Raw genomic sequence first — 27,492 nt, forward strand, 5'->3', positions numbered from 1 at the left:
TGACTTACAGAGACTAGGGTGTGTGAACTATGCATCAGCTGCAAAGTCACTTACAACTACGTCTCACCCGAAAGACGGAGCACAAGGAGGTTAAGTGACTTGCTTAGGGTCTCACAATGAGTCAGTGGCTGAGGTGGGATTTGAACTGGGGACCTCCTGGTTACAAGCCCTTTTCTTTAACCACTGGACCACAAAAAGGTCCTGTAAAAATTGCAGTATAACTGCCACAGGGCATGTCATGCGTTTGAAACCACGCGACAGGCACCACACCTGGAACACTCCCCACTTGTACCCATGCTGGGAACGGTTGGAGGCTGCCCTAGCATTTTGTAGGGTGTCGATCACCCTGTTCGATAGCCCCAGATGGCTCAAATGCAGCCGTTCAGGGGCCAAACCCAGAGCTGCAGGCTTGATGGGTACTCCACTGGGGACCCCCCTCGAGAGGAGGTCAGCAGCCCAGTGGATCACTCCTGGCAGGTGAACTGTCCAGAGTGAGAGGAGGTTCACTTGTGGCCCACAATCTTTTGCTGTGGGCACATGGTGGAGACTGGGTGACCGCACACCACCCTGGTGGTTTATGTAGGACACCACAGACGTGTTGTCCATACAGACAAGCATGTGTCTCCCCCAGACCTGCTCCAGAAATTCCTGCAAGGACAAGTACACTGCCTGCAGTTCCAACACCCTGTACGCATCAGCCCTCCCACACCGCCCCAGCCTGAGTTGGATGCGCTTGTGGTGATGACCTCTCTCCTGGTGATGCAACCTAGCGCTATGCTTAGGCGTAGATGGGCCGACTGTCTCCACCAAGAGAGTGCCTGAAGACAGCGATTGGACACTGTCAATAGGAGTTTGCGGTTCAACTGGCTGACCAGCCGTGTGGTTGAACCAAACCTGCAGGGGGCGCATATGCAGAAGACCCCATGGAAGGATATTGGATGCTGCTGCCATCAAGCCCAGAAGCCTCTGGAAAGCCACTACTGGTAATGCCCTGCCAAGCTGAAACTACTATAGGCAGGCGGTTACTCTCTGCAATCTGTCATCTGACAGGGTAGCCAACATGAGCCCTGAGTCCAAATGCACCCCCAGATAGGTAACTATCTGGGCGGGTGTCAGTTGGCTCTTTGCATAGTTCACTTTCAGACCTAACCGATTTAGATGGTTGGCGATGCGCTTGTTTATGCACTTGTACTGGAGACCTGGTGCAAATGAGCCGGTTGTCCAGATAGTTGAGGACTCTGATGCCTCTGAGTCTCAACAGGGCCAATATAGCTTCCATGCATTTTGTAAAAACGTGTGGAGCCAGAGAGAGGCCGAACGGCAGAACGCAGAACTGGTACACTGTTCCCCGAAAAGTGAACCTCAGGTATTTCTTGTCCGCTGGTTTTATGGGGATGTGGAAAAAGGCGTCCTTTAGGTCCACCATGGTGAACCAATCGCTTGGCCCGACTCAGATACAGGTCCAGGATTGGTCTGAGGCTGCCATCCCGTTTTGGCACCAGAAAATACCTGGAATAGAACCCTCTGTTCTTGTTTGGTGGGTCTACTATGGAAATGTCCCGCTTTTGCAGCATGACTGCTACCTCCTGCGCCACCTGAGTGACGACTTGTGGGTCTGTGACAGTTGTTATCGTCACTTCCCAAAATGGAGGGGGGCCATGTTGGAATTGAAGTGAGTAACCAGTTTGCACAGTATTGAGCACCCAGGAGTCTGTGGTGCACTGGTTCTAGTAGTCCAAGTGGCTTTTGGAGAACGAGCCCTGGACTTGTGGCAGCAATATCCTAGGGCTGTTTCGGCTGTTCCGCAGTCTGTGCCTGTTGTCTTGGCACAGGGTGCTTGAAAGCACCCTTGCCCCCACGAAAAGCGGTAGTGGGCTGTCCCCAGGTGGGTCCACCTGATGTGGAAGCCACCTGTTGCTCCAGTTTCTTCTGAAACTAGGACTTAATGTGCCACTGTGTTGCAGGTTTGTGTGGTGGAGGTAGGCGCTTAGGAAGAACACGGGACGTTGAAGAGAATTGTGGGATATGTCGTTTTAAAACCTTGAAATATACCTTTGCTTCTATGACTCGCTCCCACATATCCCACAATTCTTTTCAACGTCCCGTCCCTGCCTATTGGCTGAGCGTCACAGAGCAAGCTGGGGCAGCACATTCAAAATTCAAACTACACAGATAGACACGGAGGATTTAACTTATTTGTTTTTAAACTACTGACTGTCTCTGTTGAACCGAATACTGTTTTGTTTTTAGCCGTATTTTTATTTTCATCGGCAGACGCGCTCTGGATGCAAGTACAGTGCTGACATGTCATTACCTAAAATTATATTGAGAGGTTTCCCGTAAATATATAAAGAAAAAAAAGGCAGTGTATATTTTAGCATTACTACAAGACCATGTACGGAATTAAAACGAATGGACTAAATAATAGTAATTGTTTTGTAACAATTTAATTGGTTTAAAAGCAAACATGATTATCCATAAACTAATGTTCACAGAAAATAAATATAAAAAAAGAATTTCGACAAAAGCTGCCGTGAAGCACTGTGGTTGAAAGTGAAAACGTTACCCACGTAACGTTTTTTTCCACCAGAAAGGAGAAATGTAGAAACGTCAATCTGTTAACGTTTCTCTCATGAGGCTGGGCAACCCTATCATCACCTTTCAATGTGTTGGTGATCACCTAACGGACCCCATGTGTTACTCATGGGGGACCACACAGACCATTCCAATGGGTCTGCTGTGTCTTGATAACGCCGATTCAATGGCTGTTTAGAAAGATACAGGCAGTGGCGTCATTTCAGCAAAATCTTGGGGAGGAGGGGGCAAAGTTGAACCCTGATTACTTAGGTGCTCTGTTATGAAACCACTTGGTTTTTATCAATGAGAAACCACTGACATTGCGTTAATCTTACATGTACCGAATGAAAAACATGAATTCCTTACGCATGTTTTAATTAATCCCACCATTTTGAAATGTATTTTTGTTTACGGCTGTAAGTCGCCCTGGATAAGGGCGTCTGCTAAGAAATAAATACAAAATAAATAAATAAATAAATAAATAAATAAATAAATATAATAATAATAATAATAATAATAATAATAATAATAATAATAATAATAATAATAATAATTAACAAAGCACCAATACAACAACACACGTGAATAACAAAACCCCAATACAACACATGCAAATATTTAACACAATTAACACAAATAAGTGCACTGATTTGATCCAGTTATGTATCCACAAGCAACATCCACAGTCAACAATTTATTCAACATCCGACAGCTGTAAAGGTCAAAGTTTTACAGCTTTGTGTACTGTATTCCACAACTACATGCTTTTTTAAAGGGACAGCAGCAAATTAGCTATTATGCTGCTAGTCGTCTTGGGAGGGTACTCACCCAATTGGCGCCATCTGCCGGGGTATTAGTGCTTGTGACAGAGTAGCCGTCTGCCGCGTGGATGCGTGCATTCACTGCTGAGTGACAGGCAGGAGATAGAGACGGAGGTTGAAGTTGATACGCCCCGCAGGCGAACAGGATTTATTTACATATTGTAGCGCTGAGCTGCAAGGTTTCCAGGATGTAACGAGACAGACAATTGTTGCGGTTCAAAGCAGTAGGAAATCGCTGTCTTTACTATTTTTTTAGCTTTTAGTGAACAATTAGCTTTTTAGTGAACTGTGCCCCTTGCGTGCGCAGCTTCAATCTATATTGACAAAATTATTAAGATTGTTAAAACAAATTGCAAAGTCTTGAAACTAGTTAGAAGGGATTTTATTCAAGCAATCTAGGCATTATGCATTCATAGAGTAATGGATCCTACTTTTTAAATCATTGAAACGATTAGGAAACAATTAAAATAAATATAAAAAAAGCTTTGATTTATTAATAATCTATTTAATTTTTAATGCTGTGCTGGGATTAGGCAAAAGCACCCCCCCACCCCCACCCCCTTACACTATCCTTAATCATATAATGCCCATTTGCCAACTAATTCAAAGTTTTTCATAAGTAGTACATTGTATGTGTGTAGCAGGACAAGAAAGAAACAGAAAAGTGTTTTGTGCCAGGCACAGAATCTAGTTATATAAAGTAGCTTCCCTCATTACTGTTTTGGGGCATTAAAGTATTAAAATAATAATTGTTTCAGAAACTAGAGCAAGTACTTTTCTTTAACGCATTTCACAACCTATTAAGTTTAGTGCTGTATTTCAATTCGTTACAATGTTTCAAGCTAGCGTTCTCAGGCAATCCAACTGATACATTGTTTCAGATCTGCTGATAATGCCTTTCAACCTTGCAGTTAACTCCAATACAGATTCACATACAGTGGCTCTCAAAAGTATTCAACCCCCTTGGACTTCTCCACATTTTATTGTGTTACAACATGGAATCAAAATGGATTGAATTAGGAGTTTTTGACACTGATCAACACAAAAAAGTCCATAATGTCAATGTGAACAATAAAATCTACAAATTGTTCAAAATTAATTACAAATACAAAACAGAAAATAATTGATTGCATAAGTATTCACCCCCTTGAGTCAATGTTTGGTAGAGGCACCTTTGGCAGCAATTACAGCCATGAGTCTATTTGGATAAGTCTTTACCAGCTTTGCACATCTGGACACTGCAATTTTTGCCCATTCTTCTTTGCAAAATTGCTCAAGCTCTGTCCAGTTGGATGGGAACCTTTGGTGAACAGCAATTTTCAACTCTTTCCACATATTCTCAATTGGATTGAGGTCCGGGCTTTGACTGGGCCACTCCAGGACATTGACCTTTTTGTTTTTAAGCCACTCCAGTGTGGCTTTGGCTGTATGTTTGGGGTCATTTTCCTGCTGGAAGATGAATCTTCTCCCAAGTCCCTGGTCTCTTGCAGACTTTAGCAGGTTTTCCTCCAGGATTTCTCTGTACTTTGCTGCATCCATTTTGCCCTCTATCTTCACGAGCTTTCCAGGCCCTGACGCAGAGAAGCATCCCCATAGCATGATGCTGCCACCACCATACTTCACGGTAGGGATGGTGTTCTCAGGATGATGCGCAGTGTTAGGCTTGCGCCAAACATAGCGCTTAGCGTTGAGGCCAAAAAGCTCTATTTTGGTCTCATCAGACCATATAATCTTCTTACACTTGGTCTCAGAGTCTCCTACATGCCTTCTGGCAAACTCTAGCCGAGATTTGATGTGAGTTTTTTCAACAATGGCTTCCTTTTTGCCACTCTCCCATAAAGGCCAGTTTTGTGACGCACCCGGGCTATTGTGGCCGTATGCACAGTGAGTCCCAGCTCAGCCGTGGAAGACTGTAACTCCTTTAGAGTTGCCATAGGCCTCTTGGTGGCCTCCCTGACTAGTGCCCTTCTCGCCCGGATACTCAGTTTTTGAGGACGGCCTGTTCTAGTCAGATTCACAGTTGTGCCATATTCTCTCCATTTCTTAATAATGGACTTTACTGTGCTCCGGGGGATATTCAATGCCTTGGAAATGTTCTTATATCCTACCCCTGATTGTTGCTTTGGAAGAACCTTATTCCGGATTTGCATTGAATGTTCCTTCGTCTTCATGATGTAGTTTTTGTTAGGAAATGTAGTAACCAACTGTGTGTACAGGTGTATTTAACCTGAAATCATGTGAAACACCTTAATTGCACACAGGTGGACGCCATTCAACTAATTATGTGACTTCTAAAGACAATTGGTTGCACCAGAGCTTATTTAGGTGTGTCATAGCAAAGGGAGTGAATACTTATGCAATCAATTATTTTCTGTTTTATATTTGTAAATAATTTAGAACAATTTGTAGATTTTATTTTTCACTTTAACATTATGGACTTTTTTTGTGTTGATCAGTGGCAAAAACTCCTAATTCAAATCCATTTTGATTCCATGTTGTAACACAATAAAATGTGGAAAAGTCCAAGGGGGGTGAATACTTTTGAGAGCCACTGTAGTACAGTAAACGCATAGCCAAGGTATGACTAGAAGTTGAAAGGAATGTCCTTTTGATGCAGCAGAGCTGCCAGTAGAGAAGCCTGGTTATAGATTTATTATTTGTTTTGCGTGCTAGTTCAGAATGGTTGCAAAGTATTTCCTATGCTTCGGAAAAGTTTAGAATTTAAGTAGACCGTTCTATTTTCCCTTGTGAAACATGAACACTCCAACACCATAGTTAAATTAAACGAGGATCTTTATTTGCATTATATCAGAGACAGTCTGATTATTGAGCTTGCAAACTACCGACAAATGAAGAAAAAAAAGAAAATTAATGGATAAAGCTAATTTGAATAAGCAGAATGTTACGTCAAGTTAGGTTGTTAGGTTGCCTGCTATAACCTACGCTTAGTTATAATAAGCAACAATGTAGCACGCTAAAGCAACAATGTAACAAACTAAAGCATCAATGTAACAAACTAAAGCAACAATGTAGCACACTAAAGCATCAATGTAACAAACTAAAGCAACAACGTAACAAACTAAAGCAACAATGTAGCAAACTAAAGCAACAACAAAGCAAAGTGTTACTTTCAATTCCATCTCGTCTTTAATCTCAACCCCCCAGGGAGACTGAACAAGCTTTTTAACTTCTAAACCCCTTGTTAAGGCTATATATTAAAAAATACATATCCATCCCAACAATCATATCATTACAATCAATAATACACATACATACACAGGTAAAGTTTTCAATTAGTTTGCAAACTTAATAAAAGTGATACATTACTTTAATATATGAAAGTTTATAAAGTAACAGGGAAGACTTGCGCCCTGCAGTAATTCAAAGAATTTATTAAGACGGTATCTGTGGCCTTCAGATTAACTGTCGGTTTGTTTATCTTTAATAATGTGTAAAAATTACATAAGAACATAAGAAAGTTTACAAACAAGAGGAGGCCATTCAGCCCATCTTGCTCGTTTGGTTGTTAGTATCTTATTGATCCCAGAATCTCATCAAGCAGCTTCTTGAAGGATCCCAGGGTGTCATCTTCAACAACATTACTGGGGAGTTGGTTCCAGACCCTCACAATTCTCTGTGTAAAAAAGTGCCTCCTATTTTCTGTTCTGAATGCCCCTTTATCTAATCTCCATTTGTGACCTCTGGTCCTTTTTTCTTTTTTCAAGTCAAAGAAGTCCCCCGGGTTGACATTGTCTGTACCTTTTAGGATTTTGAATGTTTGAATCAGACTGTGTAGTCTTCTTTGTTCAAGACTGAATAGATTCAATTCTTTTAGCCTGTCTGCATACGACATGCCTTTTAAACCCGGGATAATTCTGGTGGCTCTTTTTTGCACTCTTTCTAGAGCAGCAATATCCTTTTTGTAACGAGGTGACCAGAACTGAACACAATATTCTAGGTGAGGTCTTACTAATGCATTGTAGAGTTTTAACATTAGTTCCCTTGATTTAAATTCAACACTTCTCACAATATATCCGAGCATCTTGTTAGCCTTTTTTATAGCTTCCCCACATTGTCTAGATGAAGACATTTCTGAGTCAACATAAACTCCTAAGTCTTTTTCATAGTTCCCTTCTTCAATTTCAATATCTCCCATATGATATTTATAATGCACATTTTTATTGCCTGCATGCAATACTTTACACTTTTCTCTATTAAATTTCATTTGCCATGTGTCTGCCCAGTTCTGAATGCTGTCTAGATCATTTTTAATGACCTTTGCTGCTGCAACAGTGTTTGCTACTCCTCCTATTTTTGTGTCATCTGCAAATTTAACAAGTTTGCTTACTATACCAGAATCTAAATCATTAATGTAGATTAGGAATAGCAGAGGACCTAATACTGATCCCTGTGGTACACCACTGGTTACCTCACTCCATTTTGAGGTTTCTCCTCTAATCAGTACTTTCTGTTTTCTACCTGTTAACCACTCCCTAATCCATGTGCATGCATTTCCTTGAATCCCTACTGCGTTCAGTTTGAGAATTAATCTTTTATGCGGGACTTTGTCAAAAGCTTTCTGGAAATCTAAATAGACCATGTCGTATGCTTTGCAGTTATCCATTTTCAATGTTGCATCCTCAAAAAAGTCAAGTAGGTTAGTTAGACATGATCTCCCTTTCCTAAAACCATGCTGGCTGTCTCCCAGGATATTGTTACCATATAGGTAATTTTCCATTTTGGATCTTATTATAGTTTCCATAAGTTTACATACAATAGAAGTCAGGCTTACTGGTCTGTAGTTACCTGGTTCGGTTTTGTCTCCCTTTTTGTGGATCAGTATTACGTTTGCTATTTTCCAGTCTATCGGTACAACCCCTGTGTCAAGAGACTGTTGCATGATCTTGGTTAGCGGTTTGTAAATAACTTCTTTCATTTCTTGGAGTACTATTGGGAGGATCTCATCTGGCCCAGGGGATTTGTTTATTTTAAGAGCTCCTAGTCCCTTTAACACTTCTGCCTCTGTTATGCTAAAGTTATTTAAAATTGGATAGGAACAGCTCGACATGTGGGGCATGTTGTCCGTGTTCTCCTTTGTAAAAAACCTGTGAAAAGTAATCATTTAATATATTTGCTATTTTTTTTTCTTCATCTATGATTTTGCCATTTGTGTCTCTTAGACATTTAACCTCCTCTTTGAATGTTCTCTTGCTGTTATAATATTGGAAAAACATTTTGGAATTGGTTTTAGCCCCCTCAGCAATATTGATTTCTATCTCTCTCTTGGCCTTTCTAACTTCCTTTTTGACTTGTGTTTGCAGCTCCAAGTACTCTTTCTGTGTGCTTTGTTTTTGGTCCTTTTTAAACGCTCTGTAAAGTGCCTTTTTTCGCTGAATATTTTTTTAAATTGATCTATTAAACCATTTTGGCCATTTTGTTTTAGATTTAGATTTGTCTACTTTTGGTATGTAATTGTATTGTGCCTCTAGTACTACATTTTTTAAAAACAGCCACCCTTTTTCTGTGGATGTTTTCTCTATTTTACTCCAATCTACTTCTATTAGTCTCTGTTTCATTCCTTCGTAGTTTGCTTTTCTAAAATTGTAAACCTTAGCTTTAGTCATTACTTTTGGGGTTTTAAAAAATATTTCAGATGAGACCATGTTGTGGTCTGAGTTTGCCAATGGCTCTCTGACCTCTGTTTTAGTTATTCTGTCTTCATTATTTGAAAAGACTAAATCAAGGCATGCCTCCCCTCTAGTCGGTGCCTTGACAAATTGCGTTAGGAAGCAGTCATTTGTAATTTCCACCATTTCAATTTCGTCCATTGTGCCCCCCATTGGGTTTTCCCATTTTATAGAGGGGAAGTTGAAATCCCCCATTAGTATGGATTCTCCTTTTCTACACGCATTTCGAATGTCATTGTACAACAGATTATTTTGCTCAGCGTCTGAATTTGGCGGTCTATAGCATGCTCCTATTATTATGCCCTTTGCTTACGTTGCATATTCAGTCCTATAAAATACCTAGTGCATACAGGCACTAATGAAAGTGTCTCTTTTGGTTTTATATGACTACTGTTGTTGATATTGCTGTCGTTTATATCTCACAAAAGGTAAATTGAGTGACTAAGTAATTTATTACATTATCAGTTAGAAGTGTATTACATTATCAGGCAGGTCAGAGTTATTACATTATCAGTGAAAAATGATTACATTATCGGGCAGAAATTTCTTGTTGTGTTATTACATTATTTGGTGATAATTACATTATAGGCAACAAATACATTATTGAAGATTATTACATTACTGGGAGATTATTACATTACTGGTTGCCGAGCTCTGGAAGTGAATGGGGGGAGTGCTTGGCAACTGCCCTGGAATCACCTGATGCCCTCAGGACACTTTCTAGGGGATATTCCTTTACGCTGCACCAAAGATATTCTATTTAACAAGGTACTTGACTTTGTCTTTAGTTCCGTCTCACTGCACGCAAAGCATTGTATAATATACAGAGAGCTTGGCAGAATTTTTTCTATGGAGAGTCAATGGAGGCGGAAGAAATTTTGCTGGTTTGTGCTGGTTTTCGCAATGTTAAAAAAATGCATCAAACTTTTGAAGTAGATTTCCCATTTGTCCAAGGTCTTTTGAAGAAACCGGCAACATTAGCAAATTATGACAATACGTAATTATTATGAAAAATGCTGTTTTCTGAGCACTGTCCTGTTCCGCGGCGCATGCGCAGTAAATACAGTTATGGCTGATCGCACATGTCATCGATGATAATATCTGTTGACAGCTTTCGGAAGCGGGTAACGGGAAATTTAAAAGCTATGTCATATCAGATATATTTTATTACTGTTTTTGTGTATGTTCATTATTTGTGAAATCATTTAATAACAAATATAAGAATGAACATAACCTTTTTACCTACTTTGTCCAAGTAGCTACCAGTAGTTTGTTTACTGTACTATATTGCTGTGTCTTGATAATATTTTTTGTTGTAATGTTATGTATTTCTAAAGTAACCAGTGTTACCGGACTGTTAAATTATTTAATGAATATGCTTCTTTTTGTTTTATTAAAAATATATATTGCAATGTGTGTATTAAATGAATACAATAAAATTATTGCATTTTTGTAAATATAAACTATGATCTGTTAATTGTACCATTGAATAGTGAGTTATTTGAATAAAAATGGTTTCTCCAAGAATAATATTCTTCTATTCTATTAAGCACCCGTATTTAATAGTAAATTCTACTTCAAAAGTTTGATGCATTTTTTTAACACTGCGAAAACCAGCACAAACCAGCAAAATTTCTTATGCCTCCATTGACTCTCCATAGAAAAAATTCTGCTGCACTCTCTGTATATACCACAATGCTTTGCGCGCAGCGAGACGGAAGTCTCCATTGAAAATCAGCCGATTTTCGAGTATCTTGTTAAATAGAATATCTTTGCGGTTCTCTCACAGAGACACCGTCATAGAGCACACCTCCGGCCTGCAGTTATACACTCTTTTGAGAACCGCTGATGTAGACATTTCAAATTGATTTGGCTGTTATCCGATAAATATTTTAACCAGTACATGCACCCTTTTCATGTTTTTTCACATTCCGTAGAACGGGGCTATTTGGTCTGTTTTTAGTGAAATGAGTAATAGGTACCATTACCATATTATCAATGTTAAAGCAAGTTTGACTAATGTTTTGGAAGGGTCCTAAGCAACTGTTCCCCTAGTGAAAGTGCAGCTGTCCCAAATTACCTAGTTGGTCGGGGCTATTTAGTAAAACGTGAAATACATACAAAAAACTTAATTTGGCTTATGAGGGAGGTTATTTGGAATAAAAGCGTTTTTAGAAATTTTTATGAAATCGAACAGCAACATAAGGAAATCCAGCCTACTCCAACTTGAATACACTTAAGTCATCTGAAAATCGACAGTGACTTGGTGTCCACTTCCACACAAGGATGGTTTGTGCAGAACCATTAGAATCAGGTCCTCGGACACATTATCCTCATCTGGCGGTTCCTGCTCCATGAACTTGTCAGTTGCGCCTTTCACTCGCCTAAGGAACTTGATATGAAATGGAAAATCAGAGTTGGGATCATCCAGGTGAGTAATGACGCCAATGACGCTTCATCTTTTTCGTAGCGTATTCAACAACGACAGAGTCGTTAATACCAGGTTTTGCGCTGGCTTCTGGTTCCTAGTCAGCATCTTCATCTAGTGATAAAATCTCGTCCTCCTTGGAAACACTGGAACTCTCAGAACAGTTGGCCAATGAAGCTGTAGAACTTTCCTCATCAGAACTTGAGGTGACATCAGGTGAGTGGACCACTTTTTGGGGACGTTTGCATGCCGGGGTGGATGTTGCCAGGGGAAGGAGGTCACCTGCAGTCACACTTTTCCCTGGTTCCATGGGCAACATTTTTCTTCTTTTCCCTCGACCGGTGTTACCAATATCCTCATGGTGCATTTTGCTGAGCATTTCTACGATGACACTTGACACAGTACTGGTACTGGTACCGGTACTATTGTTACCATTGTTTTTGGTATTGCTACTGTTGTCCATTTGGAGATTATAAGCGACGTATGACAGGAGGAGATGCCCAGCCGCAGTACCAGAATACATAATGCTGATTTAGGTCTTTGTGCTACTCGTTCAGGGTAGTGACAGCCACGTTTAGCAATACATTTTTTGGTACCTGGGTCGTCCGTCAAGTTTGTTTCGTTATATTGATGATGTTTGTTGGTGGGACACCGTCCAGAACCTCCTTGGGATTACTGAAAAATGAACTGATGGTTTCATTTGTAAGGGCAGCCCGCTTTGTGCTGATGTTTGCTGACAGTCGCTGTGAAAGAACCTGCTTGTTGCCTTTAAAAAAATTGCACGCCCAATCCTTCCCAGGGTGGTTGTCTTCATGTTGTGGACAGTGGCGGCCCTGGCGGTCCAGGTACCTTTTCGCCATCAGCCTAAGGTCAACGGTGTCAAATGGGAACGACCATTCTGACAGCACATTCAGGTGGTTGACAAATAGTTGCTCTTCGTCATGCGTGAACAGTGTTGGGTGGCCGGCTGTCTTCTGAGTCATGTTCTGATTGCGGCTTCGTCGGCTTATTGGTACAGCGTACTTTTCTGACGCCTCTCGTAAACTCATCTGCCCTGCCTTTATTTTCCTTTTCGCTTCCGACAGGTTAGCTTCACTGTACGATTTGTATGGTGTGTACTGCTTGCCATGACGGGCATTGGAGTACCTTTGTTGGTAGTGATGCACCAGCTTTCACTGGCAGTCTGCAACTGTGAGGTAAAAAACAACACCATTCGTTCAGATTACCTGTGGTACATTATAAGCATTACTTGCATCTGTCTGTATGCATGTATTTCACGCGCATATGCCAGTAATTATTTTTTATTTTTTTTGGTGTGCTAAATAACCCCTACCCATTGTCCATAATAAACCTGCTTCACATTCACCATTATAGCCTATAAAATACATGGCTTTTTTAGACAAATAACATGTCCACTTATCAAGCAAAACCTTTACTATTTCATGGTATCATTAAAAAAAATTACCAGATTTATTGTATTTTCTATATAAACGGAAGTTCGACTACCATATATTGGGACACATTTTCACATAAATCACTTACATACCTCCTGAGCAGCAAATGTTTGCTCAAACTTCAAAAACGATGTTGCTCTAGGGAGCAGACATATTGGTTATGAATCCATGCAAGTTTTTTTTTTTTGAACAATTGTTTTTTATTTGTTTTCCATAACAAGAAAGTAAAACAGTTGGGCATAGTACACATGAATACAAACTAACAATTGGGAGCTCTAAAACAAGTAAAATAAATAAATAAAATAAAAATAAATATATAAATAAAATAAAATAAAATAAAAATAAAAATAAAAAAGGGGGGGAGGGGTTAGGGCCTAGGGCCTAATTAAAATAAACTTCTGAGATAAGAAAAGACATCTGTCCATGCCGTTACAGTTTTTACACTGGCATGATGTAATCTAGCTGTACTTCTCTCCACCAACACAATATCTGCAAATGAGTGCAACCAGACACAATCTAAGGGTACCTCTGTATCCACCCAACCTCGTAGGATTGACTTTAGCTGCTGTTAGTCCAGCCAACAAGAGCTGTCGTGTCTGAAGGCTAATATTCATTTGGGAGTCATCGCTGAGAAGGAGCAGTCGGGGACTCAGTGGCACTTTCACACCAATCACGTCAGAAAGCACAGTGGCCACATATTTCCATAAGCATTCAATTTCAGGACATTCCCAGAACATATGTAGATACGTTCCGGCCACACCCCGAGTGCATTTATGGCAGAGAGGATCTGAAACGATCTTCATCTGGAATTGTCGGTATGGTGTAGCATATATTCTATGTGCTAGTTTAAAGTGAATTAGCTGGTGTGCTAGATTTTTTGAGGACGAAAAGACATTGTCCCATACTGCTTCCCAATCAGGACTACCGCCCAGTTTTTCAAGCTCTCTATCCCATATTAAGGTAACTGGAAGGGAGCTATTTTTAAAAGAAAGAAAAAAGTGATATAAAGAAGAAACTAAGCCTCTTGAGGTGACTGTTGAAGCAAATACATTAGTCACAGGGTGGCTAGGTAACATAGAGTCCAATGGCACCCCATAGGCGCGAAGGGCTGAGCGGAGTCTGAGGTACATGAAATATGTAAAACCAGAGAGCGAGTGATTATCCTTAAGGTCCTGGAACATGCGAAGGCCATTATCATCAAAGATATCACTAAGAATATGAATATGTCTGGAGGACCAGGGTGGATAAGTAAAAGGCAGAGAGCCTGTAAGTAAAAAGGGATTGTTCCATATAGGTGAAAGCTTATGAAGTTTTGAGGGGCTGCCAAGAAATCGGTTAACTTTCTTCCAAATATCTAATGAGTTTGCAATGATTGGACCCATTCGAAGAGAAATAGCCCTGTCCTTAGGAGCGGAAAATAGAAGATCCTGGAGTCTGATTGGCTTAACTAAGGCTTCCTCAATTGGTCGCCAAGAAGCTGTAGACCCTGAATCTAGCCACGTTTTAAATACCCTTAGCTGAAAAGCCCAGTAGTAATATTTAAAATTGGGTACTGCCAGGCCGCCCAATGTTTTATGGCGCTGCAAAGTAGTCAACCGAATCCTTGGTTACCTATCCTTCCAAATAAAACCAGTTATAATAGAATTTATTTGTTCAAGGTACTTTTGTGGTAATGAAATGGGGATCATAGAAAATAGGAAATTAATACGAGGCAGTATATTCATTTTTATAACAGAAATCCTACCATGTAATGAAACCTGTAATGGAGACCATCTAGTCAAATCTGTTTTGATTTTATTTAGAACTTCAAGCATATTTTCTTTACGAATCTGCTGGAAATTTGGGGATATCTTAATGCCCAAATATGTAAAGCCTGTGAGCTGCGGCCGAATAGAGATATGAGGGGGAAGAGGGGTTGTTGTGGCGATACGATTCAAAGGCATATAAACAGACATAGATCAGTTTATTTTAAATCCAGAGAGTTTACCAAAATGATTAATTAAATGCAGTGCGTTAGGGACTGAATCAGAAATATCAGATAGAAACAATAAAATGTCATCAGCATAGAGTGATATATGGTGTTTGGAGCCCTGTACAGTAATGGGAGCTATATTGTTACTTTGTCTAATAGCTTGCGCCAATGGTTCTAAGGAAAGGACAAATAATAATGGTGACAATGGGCAGCCCTGTCGGGTACCTCTGCCGAGTGCAAACTGAGGGGATAACATTGACCCGGTCTGCACACATGCAGTAGGATTGCTGTATAAAGTGCGGATCATATTGATAAAAGAATGGCCGAAGCCAAAGCGTTCTAGAACTGCCCACAGATAGTTCCATTCCAGGCGATCAAATGCCTTCTCGGCATCCAAAGAAAATACAGCACAAGAGGCGGGTTGATGGGGGGCTTGGCCTATAATATGAAAAAGACGCCGTATGTTGTCTGAAGCAAGGCGGCTCTTTAAAAACCCGGTGTGATCATGATGTATTAGGTTACTGTGGCAAAGTGGTAAAGACGTGCAGGTGACAACGTTTGTACAGGTGCAAGGGTGTTTATTTAATTTAATAAATGTCCAGAGCCTTAAGGCAAACCTGCAAATAATAACAGTGTTGGAAGTGATACAGCGGCGTGTATCGCTTCGGTTTGTAATCCCACGGGTTTGACCCGTAACCCAAAGTCCCGTTCCGTCACCCACACAAAACACAGACACAATTAGACAGTGCGTGATTCTAGTGCTAGTGGTGAAAACAAAGACAGTTCCGATAGTGGAAAAGGTGAATGGTGAAGTCCGGGTTTTTGCTGGCCTGCGGCTGCAGCTCCGGATCGTGCTCAGTAATCTTCAGTGACTAATAACACACAAGACACACAGTGTTAATACACAGACACGAAAACACTCACGGTTTTTCACAGTACGGGCTCCTTCTCGGTTATTTAACTTAACCATATGCAAAGGAACAGATCACTCAAGCCATGCCCCCTATTTATACCCTCGCCCCTGACCCTGAGGTTAACGAGCGCATCCGCTCCTCCAGTCCTCGGATGCCACGTCGCTTACCGTCCGGGTCAATGAGCTTGGGTGCCGTAGCTCTGCCCCCTTCCTAAATGACCGACTTCCACCTACCCTACGGAATAAATTGTCGTGCCATTTAATTAAGGGTACTCTGTTCCTCTTGCACCGTGCCCTCACAGGTCGAGAGGGAGATCTAACACCAAGAGTCATTCAATCTCTGTCACAGTTACACACATATTTTTCCAACCGCCTAGAAAGAGCTTTAGCAAACAATTTTAGATCTGAATTTAAAAGTGAAAGGGGCCTGTAGCCGGCACTGTCTAAAGGGTCTTTTCCTTTTTTAACAAGCAACGAAATCAAAGCCGATTTCTGATCTCTATGGAAAGAGTCAGTTTGCAGTGAAAAATTTATAGAATGGAGTATTAATGAACCAACTCGATCCCATACTGCCAGCAATAACTCAGGTGGAATGCCATCCAACCCAGGCGACTTTCGCTTCTGCATGGATCGAGCTGCTGCCTCTAATTCTTGCAACGTTAAAGGAGCGTCCAAGTGCTCCGCCTGTTCAGCAGTTAATTGAGGCAATTCCAATGGATTTAAAAAATCCTCAATTTTTGCCAAATCTGCACCAGCTTCAGAAGTGTAAAGTTGAGAATAATAATCTTGAAAGACTTTGCTAATCTGCTGTGGTTTAGAAAGTACAACATTATTGCTGTCCCTGATTGCCTCAATAGAAGCCAAGTGTTCGGATTGTTTTAATTGCAATGCAAGTAATCTGCTAGGACGCTCTGCGTGCTCATAATAGAGCTGTCTTGTTTTGTGTACTAGAAACTCTGCTCTGCTACTAGTAAGATTTTTGAATTCAGTCTTTAAGGTGGAGGATGTCTTTGTTTCGTGTTTTATTCAAGTTAGAAGAAAAGGCTGTACAGCAGCCCCTAATAAAGCATTTAGTAACCTCCAATAATGAATGTGGGTTGGTTGCAGTATTACGGTTGATTTCTAGGAAATCTCTCAAACTCTCTGTGAGATGTTTTAAGAAAGCTTCATTCTGAAGTAAAAATGAGTTAAAACGCCAGCGTTTAGCACACTTAATTCCTGGGACCAAGTCAAATGAATACAAAACCGGAGCATGATCAGAAATAAGAATTGGCAATATATCTGTGGAAATAATATTATGCATAATAATTGGGGAGATAAAAATGTAGTCGATGCGAGAGTATATTTTGTGTCTATGCGAAAAGAATGTGAAATCTTTAACACCATTGTTTCTCAGACGCCAAGCATCATGTACATTTAAGTCTTGTGCAAAGTTTTGAAAGTATTTAGAGGCAGAGGTAAGAGACAGGGCAGTGCCCTGTGATGAAGTATCAAGAGCTGGATTGAAAGTCAAATTAAAATCCCCCCCCAACAATAAGTGCACAATCTGGGAGTGATGATAGCTTAACCCTGATGTTCTCAAAAAATCGAGGATCGAAAACATTGGGTGCATAAACTGATGCTAAGCACAGTTTAACACTGTTAAGTGTTGCTATTACTTGACAGAAACGGCCTTCAGTATCATTGCTTGAACTATTAATGGTAATATTTATCTTTCTGTTAACCACAATTAGTACCCCTTTTGTTTTATTCAAGGCGCAGGAGTGAGCAATTACTTTATAGTGTTTATTTTGAAATCTATTGACATCAGCAGATTTGAGATGGGTCTCCTGAATTAATGCAATTGTAACGTTTTTACGATGTAAAAAATCTAAACATTTGGCTCTTTTAATGGGTGAGTTAAGACCACGCACGTTCCAGGACATATAATTATAATTAGCCATTATGGAGGTTTAAAATAGGCAGTACGGGGCCACTCCTCCCATGTGTACTGAGCGTGTATAACAGAGATTGCATAGTTAACAGACAGCAATGAAAGAAGTAAACATATCCTGGAATTAGCATCGGACAGATCAAATAAAACGAAAATAAAAAAATGTTTTAAATAGCCCTACACTGGTATAACAATGTGCTCCCAAGCGATTGCCTAATAAATGTAATCTGATATACAAAAACAAACACAGAACTATTTTAACAAAACTGACTAGCTGAGAGAAGCAGCAGCTCATAGCGCTGCCGTGACCCTCATTGCCAGAACAAAAACAAAAAATATTAGCTTCCGTGGTTTCGAACCAAGATGCAAAACCCACACCCAAAAACCCAAAACATAATGCACTTGTGTATTATACAATATGCAATAGGTTAATACAACGTAGAAAAGAAAATCAGGATGTCTGTATTGCAATACAATTAAATTAAATGACAGTGCATAACTAACCCCATCCCAATATATGGATAGATGTACTGTAATACAAAAACAATTACACCCCAACATATACTACCATGTGGATGTAACTTACATACAGTCCCGATTAAGCAGATCCCGTGCTGTAGGGTTCAGTTAACCATATTAGAGCAGTATTGTTTTCCAAAAGCGAGAAAAAACAAAACAAACAAAAAAAAAACACATTTCTGGTGTTTGAAATAATGCGGCAGATTTAGTCCATAGATTGAGTATTAGATAATCCCAAGACGAATCTTTCCGCTTCCTTCGCTGAGTCAAACATACTGGGTTGGCCGTTGTGAATGATCTTCAGTTTTGCCGGGTATAACAAGAAGTTCTGGACTCCAAGCTGCCTGAGAGATTTCTGAACCGGGGCGAAACATTTTCTTCGCTGGGCAGTAAAGGCGGAGTAATCAGGGAAGAAAAGTAGAGAGCTTCCGTCTAGCCGGGGTGGTGTAGCTACATTTCTGGCAGCCCTAAGAATGAGCTGCCGATCAGTGTAGCGAAGTAATTTAAAAATGAAGGTGCGAAGCCTGTCTCTGCGAGCGCTAGATCCATCATAGATACGATGGGCCCTCTCAATTTCAATAGGCCCAGTCAAAGATGGAAGCCACATTGGTAGGGATTTTTGCAGGAAGTCAATAGGGTCCCCCCCCTCGGTCCCCCCCCCCCTCGGTACCCTCTGGCAAGCCCACGATCCGCAAATTCGATCGGCGGTTTCTATCCTCTAACTCAGCCAGTCGAGATTTAAGCAAGGCAATCTCCGTTTCAGATTCTTTAATGCTAGCCCGGTTTTGGCGCTGGGCAGCCTGGAGAATATCTACGCGCTTATTTTGCTTGTCAACAGTGGAGAAAGTAACGGAAATCTTCTCCTCGGTTTGCTGCAGCCGAGACTGGATGGACTTAATTTCGGTACAAACCGTTTTAATCTCAGCAGTAATTTCGCTTTTTAAACACTCCCTGATGCATTCCACAATAAAATCTCTCAGCGAATGAAGCTGGGACTCTGTTAGCCAGGGCAGCGTCTGACCCCGTGGATCCTCGCGGCTGGGCTCAGTCGCATTCCGTGCTGCGCACTCAAAGGTAAGTAGCTGCTTTCTGGCTTTTTTTACTCTTGGCTTTCATAGTTGGGTGTATTCAGGTCCATGGCTGATGAATCCCTTTTCTCTGGTGTCTCCATTGTGTAATGCTAGTAGCAAAACGTGCCCTTCACTGAAATAATAAGTATATATTTAATAAATCGGGCGATGAGTGTGGGAGCTCTCAAACTAAGCCGCCATCTTGGGTGGAAGCCACCGGAAGTCCTACCATGAATCCATGCATGTTTTGTTGGAGCAGCATCAGTGGATAGCCTACAGCACCACCTAGTATATTTTTTTAGCACTCTTTCCAAATAGCCCTGCGATTCTCAAATAGCCCCGTTCTACAGTTCTTACTTTTGTGATTGAGGACCCACTAGTTACAAGTAAGTGGCCACAAGTAACTTTATTCATCGAAGACAGCAGCTGGACATGCTAATTTACTGGAGGGAGAGGGTGAAAGCCGTAGAACAACAAAACTAAAATGATGTGAAATGTCTTAGAAACTATTGTACACCATTACTCTGTCTTATAGTCTATATGATTTGTGTGTGCATAGGATTTTGTAAACCACAAATAATAATATATATTGGAAGAAAATATTCACACAATAAACCATTTGAAGAAATAGGATAAATAAGGTGTAGCCTACATAAAAATCACAGACCTCTTGTAGTTTACAAATACATTGAAACACTTTTTTGGCTTGCATGCAAGGAACAAAAAACACTACACACTAATAAAATAAAAATAAAGCCTACTTGTCAAGCTATTTATCTCCATAACAATGACCTTACAATTACACAGTAGAGTATACAGTATATGGAAACAATAACTACGTCTGTGTGCTATATAAAATAAAAGTGGAAACAAATTATTCTACAATAGTGATACATTAGTGCTTGTATTTCTTGTCAAATGGGATGCGTTCCTCCAGAGCTCCACATGTCACTCTGGTCTGGACAGAACAAGATCTGCATTGAGGAAATTACGCCAGAGGAAGAAACTGCACTTTTATATGCATCGTAAAGACAACTTGGTGTTTAAATACAAGGGAGCTATAATGATTTTAATGTTCAAACAAGAAGTAATACTAAACGTTACATTCAAGAAAAGGTGAATTGTGCACAAAACAAAGATAAGCACAACAGAAGTAAACTGTCATACCTATCAGTATTCCCTTTAAGAGTGGATTGTAAAATCTGTTGATGTTGATAAACTGTTTAGAACATTTTATAAATCTCTGGTTGCAGTAAACCACCACAAAATGTTTAGGAACACATTTTTTGAGCATATTTTATTACTTGTCACAGTGGAGGATGTGAGTCTACAGCACAACCAAATACAGTTAATAGTTTTTAAAAATCTGGTTATAAATGGTCGAGTAGTTTTGCACTGATGATCAGATTTAATTGATTAAATTGGTCGTTTCTAGTTCAACAAACAATTATTAATGATAAATGATTTCAAACATTTTATAAAGCCTTGGTTACAATAAACCACAACGAAATGTTTACAAAATAATTGTTTGAGTATATATTACTTGTGACAGAGGGACAGCTTGTTAAGGGGACAGTCTGGGGCTACACATGTAAATGTATTTAACCTATAACATTCACAATGAACCCCCCACTAAAACATCACCAATATACTGTAGATGCATTGAGACTATTTTTGGCGATTTTTCTTTCTTTTTTTTTTTTTTTTGTTTGTTTGAGAACAAGATATTTGAGTATATATAACATAGCTTTCCAGAACCAATAACACAATGCACCAGAATAAAAAAAAAAAAAAAATGAATTAAACATCTTACACGCCTTGACCACTAAATGAAACAAACAAAGAACATGTGTGCAAACTTGCTGTAGACTTCATTTCCAGTGGAGGTGTGGGAGGCACAAAAAATCCCCATTGACTTGCAGAAATAATGCAGAAATATTGCACATGCTTTACTAATATTGTGGTTCAGTGAAAAATGTCAACACTTCAACTAATTTCTGCTAAACACTACTAAAGTTAAAGCAAAGAGGGATGTCTGCAACTGTTAGTGGAATGTTTTATTATCTGGGAGGAGCTTTTTTTTTTTTTTTTTTAAGGAATATGGACAGAAATACATTAGTTTACAGTCTTACTCTAGTTAAACCCAGTTGGACTCTGTTCTACTGTTTTACAGTACTTGAATGGTAAACATTTGTCTTGATTATTATTTTATTTTTTTATTTTTTTTAAATTTAGTCGTTGCCAATTAGTTTTTATTATTTTCTCCCCAATTTGAAATGCCCAATTATTTTCAGGCTCAGCTCACCGCTACCACCCCTGCGCTGACTCGGGAGGGGCGAAGATGAACACACACTGTCCTCCGAAGCATGTGCCGTCAGCCGCCCACTTCTTTACACTCTGCAGACTCACCGTGCAGCCGCCTCAGAGCTACAGCGTCGGAGGACAACGCAGCTCTGGGCAGCTTACAGGCAAGCCCGCAGGCGCCCAGCCAGACTACAGGGGTCGCTGGTGCGCAGTGAGCCGAGGACACCCTGGCCGACCTAACCCTCCCTCCCCCTGGACGACGCTCGGCCAATTGAGCGCTGCCCCCTGGGAGCTCCCGTCCACGGTCGGCTGTGGAATAGCCTGGACTCGAACCGGCGACGTCCAGACTATAGAGCGCATCCTGCACTCTAGCGAGTGCTTTTACTGGATGCGCCACTCGGGAGCCCCTTGTCTTGATTATTTTTAGAGTAAAATACACATTTAATAGTCAATCATATTATTATTATTATTATTATTATTATTATTATTATTTATTTCTTAGCAGACGCCCTTATCCAGGGCGACTTACAATCGTAAGCAAATACATTTCAAGTGTTACAATACAAGTAATACAATAAGAGCAAGAAATACAATAACTTTTGTTCAAGCAAAGTATAAGTGTGACAACCACAATTCAATAATACAGCAGATAATAGTGATAGTTACATCAGGGTATGATTAAATAGTGGAGTTAGTTCAGGATATGATTAAATACAAAGTACTACAGGTTAAGCACTTGGCAGATTACAGTATTCTGAAGTACAGGATTAAATGCAGTAAAATAGGGGCAGATAAGAGCAAAATAAAGCACATTTACATGAAGGGTGAATATTATGCTGTAGAACAGCGGTCTCCAGCCCTGGTGCTGGAGAGCCCCTATCCAGCAGGTTTTATAGGTGTCTACATCATCAGTGACTAAAGTTCAGAAACACGTGTTAATCTTGACTAATTAAGCTAATAATTGCTTCAATTAAGTAACTGAGAGATTGGTTGAAATGAAAACCAGCAGCCACAGTAGCTCTCCTGGACCAGGGTTGGAGACCCCTGCAGTAGAATGACTGTCGGCTAGTGGCAGCAGATACCTTGCCTTATTTTTGCAAGTGGGATGTTACAAACCAATAAGCATGTTGCCCCCAAGGTCGGTTCCCATCTGTTGCCCTTCAGTGTTATCCCAGAGTGTAAGCATTCAAATAAAGAATAATGCATACTTAAAGCATAAATAAACCTTTATTACAGCTTGCTGTCACACAGTGTGTTATTGTGTTTCAAATAACGGCCTCTCTGGGTGTTTGTGTTGTTAGTAAAACTATCCTGGAGCTCTGTGAAGGCGATCATTACTGACAGGGTGGGGGCTGCAGGCTAGCTGACTTACTGGGATTATTAGGTTGTTTTTATTCCCTTTTTTATTCTGGTGGAATTGCGGTAATATTGGTTCTGGAAAGCTTTATTAAAAAAAAAAAAATAGCTGCTCAAATGCCTTGTTCTCACACTTAAATAAAATAAAATAAATAAATGTTAAAGGTTTTTATGGGTTTTTCAATGTGAATGTTACATGTCAAATACATTCTGTGTAGCCCCAGACTGTCCCCTTAACAAGCTGTTACTGCCAAATGTAATATATTGTAGTGATCTTGGTTAACGCAGGCAGGTGCATCACACAGGCGAGGCAATCCACAAAGAGGCGGAGGGCGGGCGCGAACCCGGGACCTTTTGCACTAAAGCATAGCGCCAAAACCGCAGTACAAAGAAGCCGGCTCTTTTTTTTTTTTTTTTTTTTTTTTTATATAATTTAGTCGTTGCCAATTATTTTTTTATTATTTTCTTCCCGATTTGAAATGGCCAATTATTTTTAGGCTCAGCTCACCGCTACCACCCCTGCGCTGACTCGGGAGGGCGAAGCCGAAAACTCGCTGTCCTCCGAAGCGTGTGCCGTCAGCCGACCGCTTTTTTCACACAGTGGACTCACCATGCAGCCACCCAAGAGCTATAGTGTCTGAGGACAACGCAGTTCTCGGGCAGCTTACAGGCAAGCACTCAGGCGCCCGGCCAAACTACAGGGGTCGCTGGTGCACGGTGAGCCGAGGACACCCTGGTGACCTAACCCTCCCTCCCTCCCCTCGGGCGACGCTCGGCCAATTGAGCGCCGCCCCCTGGCAGCTCCCATCCTTGGTCAGCAAAGGAATAGCCTGGACTCGAACCCGTGACGTCCAGACTATAGGGCACATCCTGCACTCCACACGGAGCGCCTTTACTGGATGCGCCACTCGGGAGCCCACCAGGAGCCGGCTGTTTTGGGCAGCGGTATCGGCGCTATGCTTTAGTGCGAGAGGTCCCAGGTTTGCGCCCGCCCTCCGTCTGTGTGTGGATTGCCTCGCCCTGTGTGATGCGCCTGCCTGCATTAACTGAGATCGCTACAATATACTCTTAAAATTATTTTATAAACATGTTTATAAAATGTTTGAAACAGTTTATCACCATTGATAATCATTTGTTAAACTACTAGCAGCTGATTTTAATTAATGAAATCTGGTGATCCGTGCAAAACTACTTCACCATTTTTTTAAACAATTTGGTTGTACTGTAGATTCATATCCATACTAAAATATGATATCTGTTAGTTCAAAATTGAAATGCTTTCAATTTTACAGGTTCTGTACAGGTCCATGTACAGGTTCTGTACATGGAAAATGAATCTAGGTCTGAGTGTGGAGAAAATATATAAATACTCTGATGGCATCTTATCAAGGAAAATGTTTGGAGATCTAATTAAGCAATAGCCCAAAGAGGGCTTTACCGTATTCTATTGCTATTAGAAAATGGTTTTAGTTTTTGTTGCTAATGAAATCAAAGTTTTCCTTAATATTCCATGAATAATGCAGTTTGCTCAGAATTTCATCTATGGTCAGCAAAGTTTTTATTTTTTCGTGTAAGTTTCAGTATTTAAATTACCGTTAGGTCCTAAAATGTATTGGCAAAATAAAATAAAAAAAAGTTAGTAATTAAAAATATCTAGTATCTACATGTGTTAATGCTGATTGTGTTGTTTGTTCAGTAACTTGTTCACAGTGTGTTAAACAAGTTTATTTACAGCCTCCTTCCTGGATTTGTAAGAGAAGAGAGCACCGTCCTGTGTTGTTACTGTGTTATGCTGAAAGCATCCAGTTGTTTTGATTTCTTCAACTCGTCATTTAAACCGGAGACCAGATGCTATTGTGGGTACTGTATTGTCGCTGACAGCAAACACTAGTGTCTATTATTAATTAATTTTTATTTGCTATACTACATTTAAATAGATTGAACATATAGGACAGCGAGGACGGTAGTCTACATTGACAGATAACGTTCAGAGGGTGTGTACTCACTGAGATTTTAATCAAGCAGAAAAAGAGTAAAATATATAAATTAATACTTTATTTACATATTTTCCAGCTGATTAATTTGGAACAGTGATTAAACATAGTTTGAACGATAACATTCAGGGTCCTTTACCAGAGATTGAACAACCTCCTATTGACCAATCAGGTTAAAGGAAATCTTCCAGTGGTTAAAGGAAATGTATTTTCTAATTGCCTTGTAGTGACAACATGATTTGTAATAAGATATGTAGTTGCCTGTGATGGTTGACGACTGTATTCTTGCTCAGCTGCACTTTATAGTTTCCTTTACCACAGAAATCTAATGCAGTGTTTGCTCCAGGACTTACAGACTGAGGGTCAAATGTGGCCCCCTCTCAAAATTTTAGGGGGACATTTTCTTCAGTGAGGGGGTCAATATGTTTGATTCAGACCCAACCACCATTTCTTATTTTTGTTTGTTTTTAAATATGCCAGCAGAGTTTACTGACCTTTTGTTTCTGAATAAAAAATAAAACTGTAAAGCTGTAGATACAACCAAGGTGTCTCTACAATACTCACTGTCACTTTTGGGGACAATATTGGGAAATGTGTCACAGTGATGCTGGTGTATCACTGAGTAGAGGATATTCATTGTACCAAATCACATTAGAACAGGGGTTTTCAATCTTTTTAAGCTGCGTGCCCTTTTCCAAAAAATGTAGTCCACTGAGATAGTCATAAAATGAAAACAGAAAAAAGGTCTGTACAATAACATGATACAACAAAACGCACAAGCCTTGCAGTGTGTGATGGATACAATTATAAACGTTACAGTATTATAAAAGAAAAAATATATATTATATTTACTTTTGGCTAAAAATAGTCCCTTAGACAGGTTTCTAGTTGTTGGAAACATCATTTTATTGTAAATATTAATTAATTAAAATCAACGAAGCCTCCGTGCTAGCCTCAAATCACTCAGAAATAACATAGAACTATTCCATGATAGCAAATGGCAATCATGTATTTTTATTGATAATAAAATCACAGAAAAGGTGACAAAGAAAGGTTCTCTATCCAGGGCTCACCACAGCTGACCTCATTTTGAAAACATTGGCATTTTTTAATTCTTGGTGACTAAAATGTACAGTACTGATGCTAATTAAAAAACAATAATAAAACGCTTACCTAGTATGTGATGGATGTATCTGATTGTTACCATACAAATCACTGATGATGGCAGGGAAATTGGACAGAGCTTCAGTCGCTAGACATTTTGGCGTTTTTAATCTCTGATGGTATTTCGTCTTGATCGCCCTTTGCTAGAAATGTACTAGTATTGAGCAAACAATCCATATTTGTTCACTGGATTGAAAGCTAAAAACTCTCACACCAGACGTAACGGCTTGTCAAATTAGACCACATGGCAATACCTCGGTTTTCTGTATTTTGAAACGAACCAATAGTACTAAGTTACAATAAACTTTAATCGGGTCATTGAAAAAAAATTATCTATTTATCTATCTATCTATCTATCTATCTATATATATATATATATATATATATATATATATATATATATATATATATATCGAATTGCAGGCATGAACGCACACAGGAAATAAAATGAGTTTAAGAACTAGGCTTTTAGTTTTTTAAAAATATGTATTTATTTTATCCCAAAGACAGACTGCAGTAACCGCCCAACTGTTTATATGACATTTAAATAACAGGGTTTATTTATAACGTACATATTTAATATGTAAGTTAGCCATGTGTGCACTGAACGCTCTGTTACAGCACAGCAGTCTGGTGTTAGCGATTAAACGTTGATTACATGATAAAAGTTTGCAATAGATTGGCAAGTGGTACTAAATAAAATGCGTTGTCTGCCATTTCAGAATTTTTCTCGCGTATCCCAGTTTGAAAACTGCTAGAAGAAACCACATTACTATACAGTTTAATAGTAATAGTATTAAAATGCCATGGTCCTGACTGCTAAATTCTTACCTTCCAGCGTCCCCTTTATTTTGACAATTTCCATATAAAAATAGCTTTTTTTTTGTTACATTTTTTTCATTCTTAGCCCCCAAGTAAATATTTTGGACAGTTTTCAAAACAAATGTTGCTTTATTTTTACAACACACGTTGATATGTTGTTGATATGATAAACGCGTATATCTATCTGCTTCAGGTACTGGATTTAATTTTTTTCAAGGTTAAACGATGACCCGTGTTACACAGAATACTAAAAATAAAATGTCAAATATACAATATATTTCGTTGGTTTTATGGATTTGCTATATTTTTTTTAATACTACACATAATGGTATGGTTTTGAAAATGCTACTTACCAAAACCGTGACTGCACGTGAAGTGTATTTACATAATAATTTACTTTATTCCGATTGCAGTGGTGTTTTCTCAGTGCAAGATGTATATACAGTGATGTCATACATACACTGTATATATAATGATG

At 39.7% G+C, this 27,492-nt stretch overlaps 1 protein-coding gene across 5 annotated transcripts in view; it reads left to right on the plus strand.

Moving 5' to 3' along the window:
• Window positions 1–27,492, plus strand: part of LOC117402952 (protein EFR3 homolog B) — a 214,956-nt gene that overhangs the window by 28,119 nt on the left and 159,345 nt on the right. The window lies entirely within an intron of this gene.

The sequence above is a fragment of the Acipenser ruthenus genome, chromosome 5 (assembly GCF_902713425.1).
Source record: "Acipenser ruthenus chromosome 5, fAciRut3.2 maternal haplotype, whole genome shotgun sequence".
Lineage (NCBI taxonomy): Eukaryota > Metazoa > Chordata > Actinopteri > Acipenseriformes > Acipenseridae > Acipenser > Acipenser ruthenus.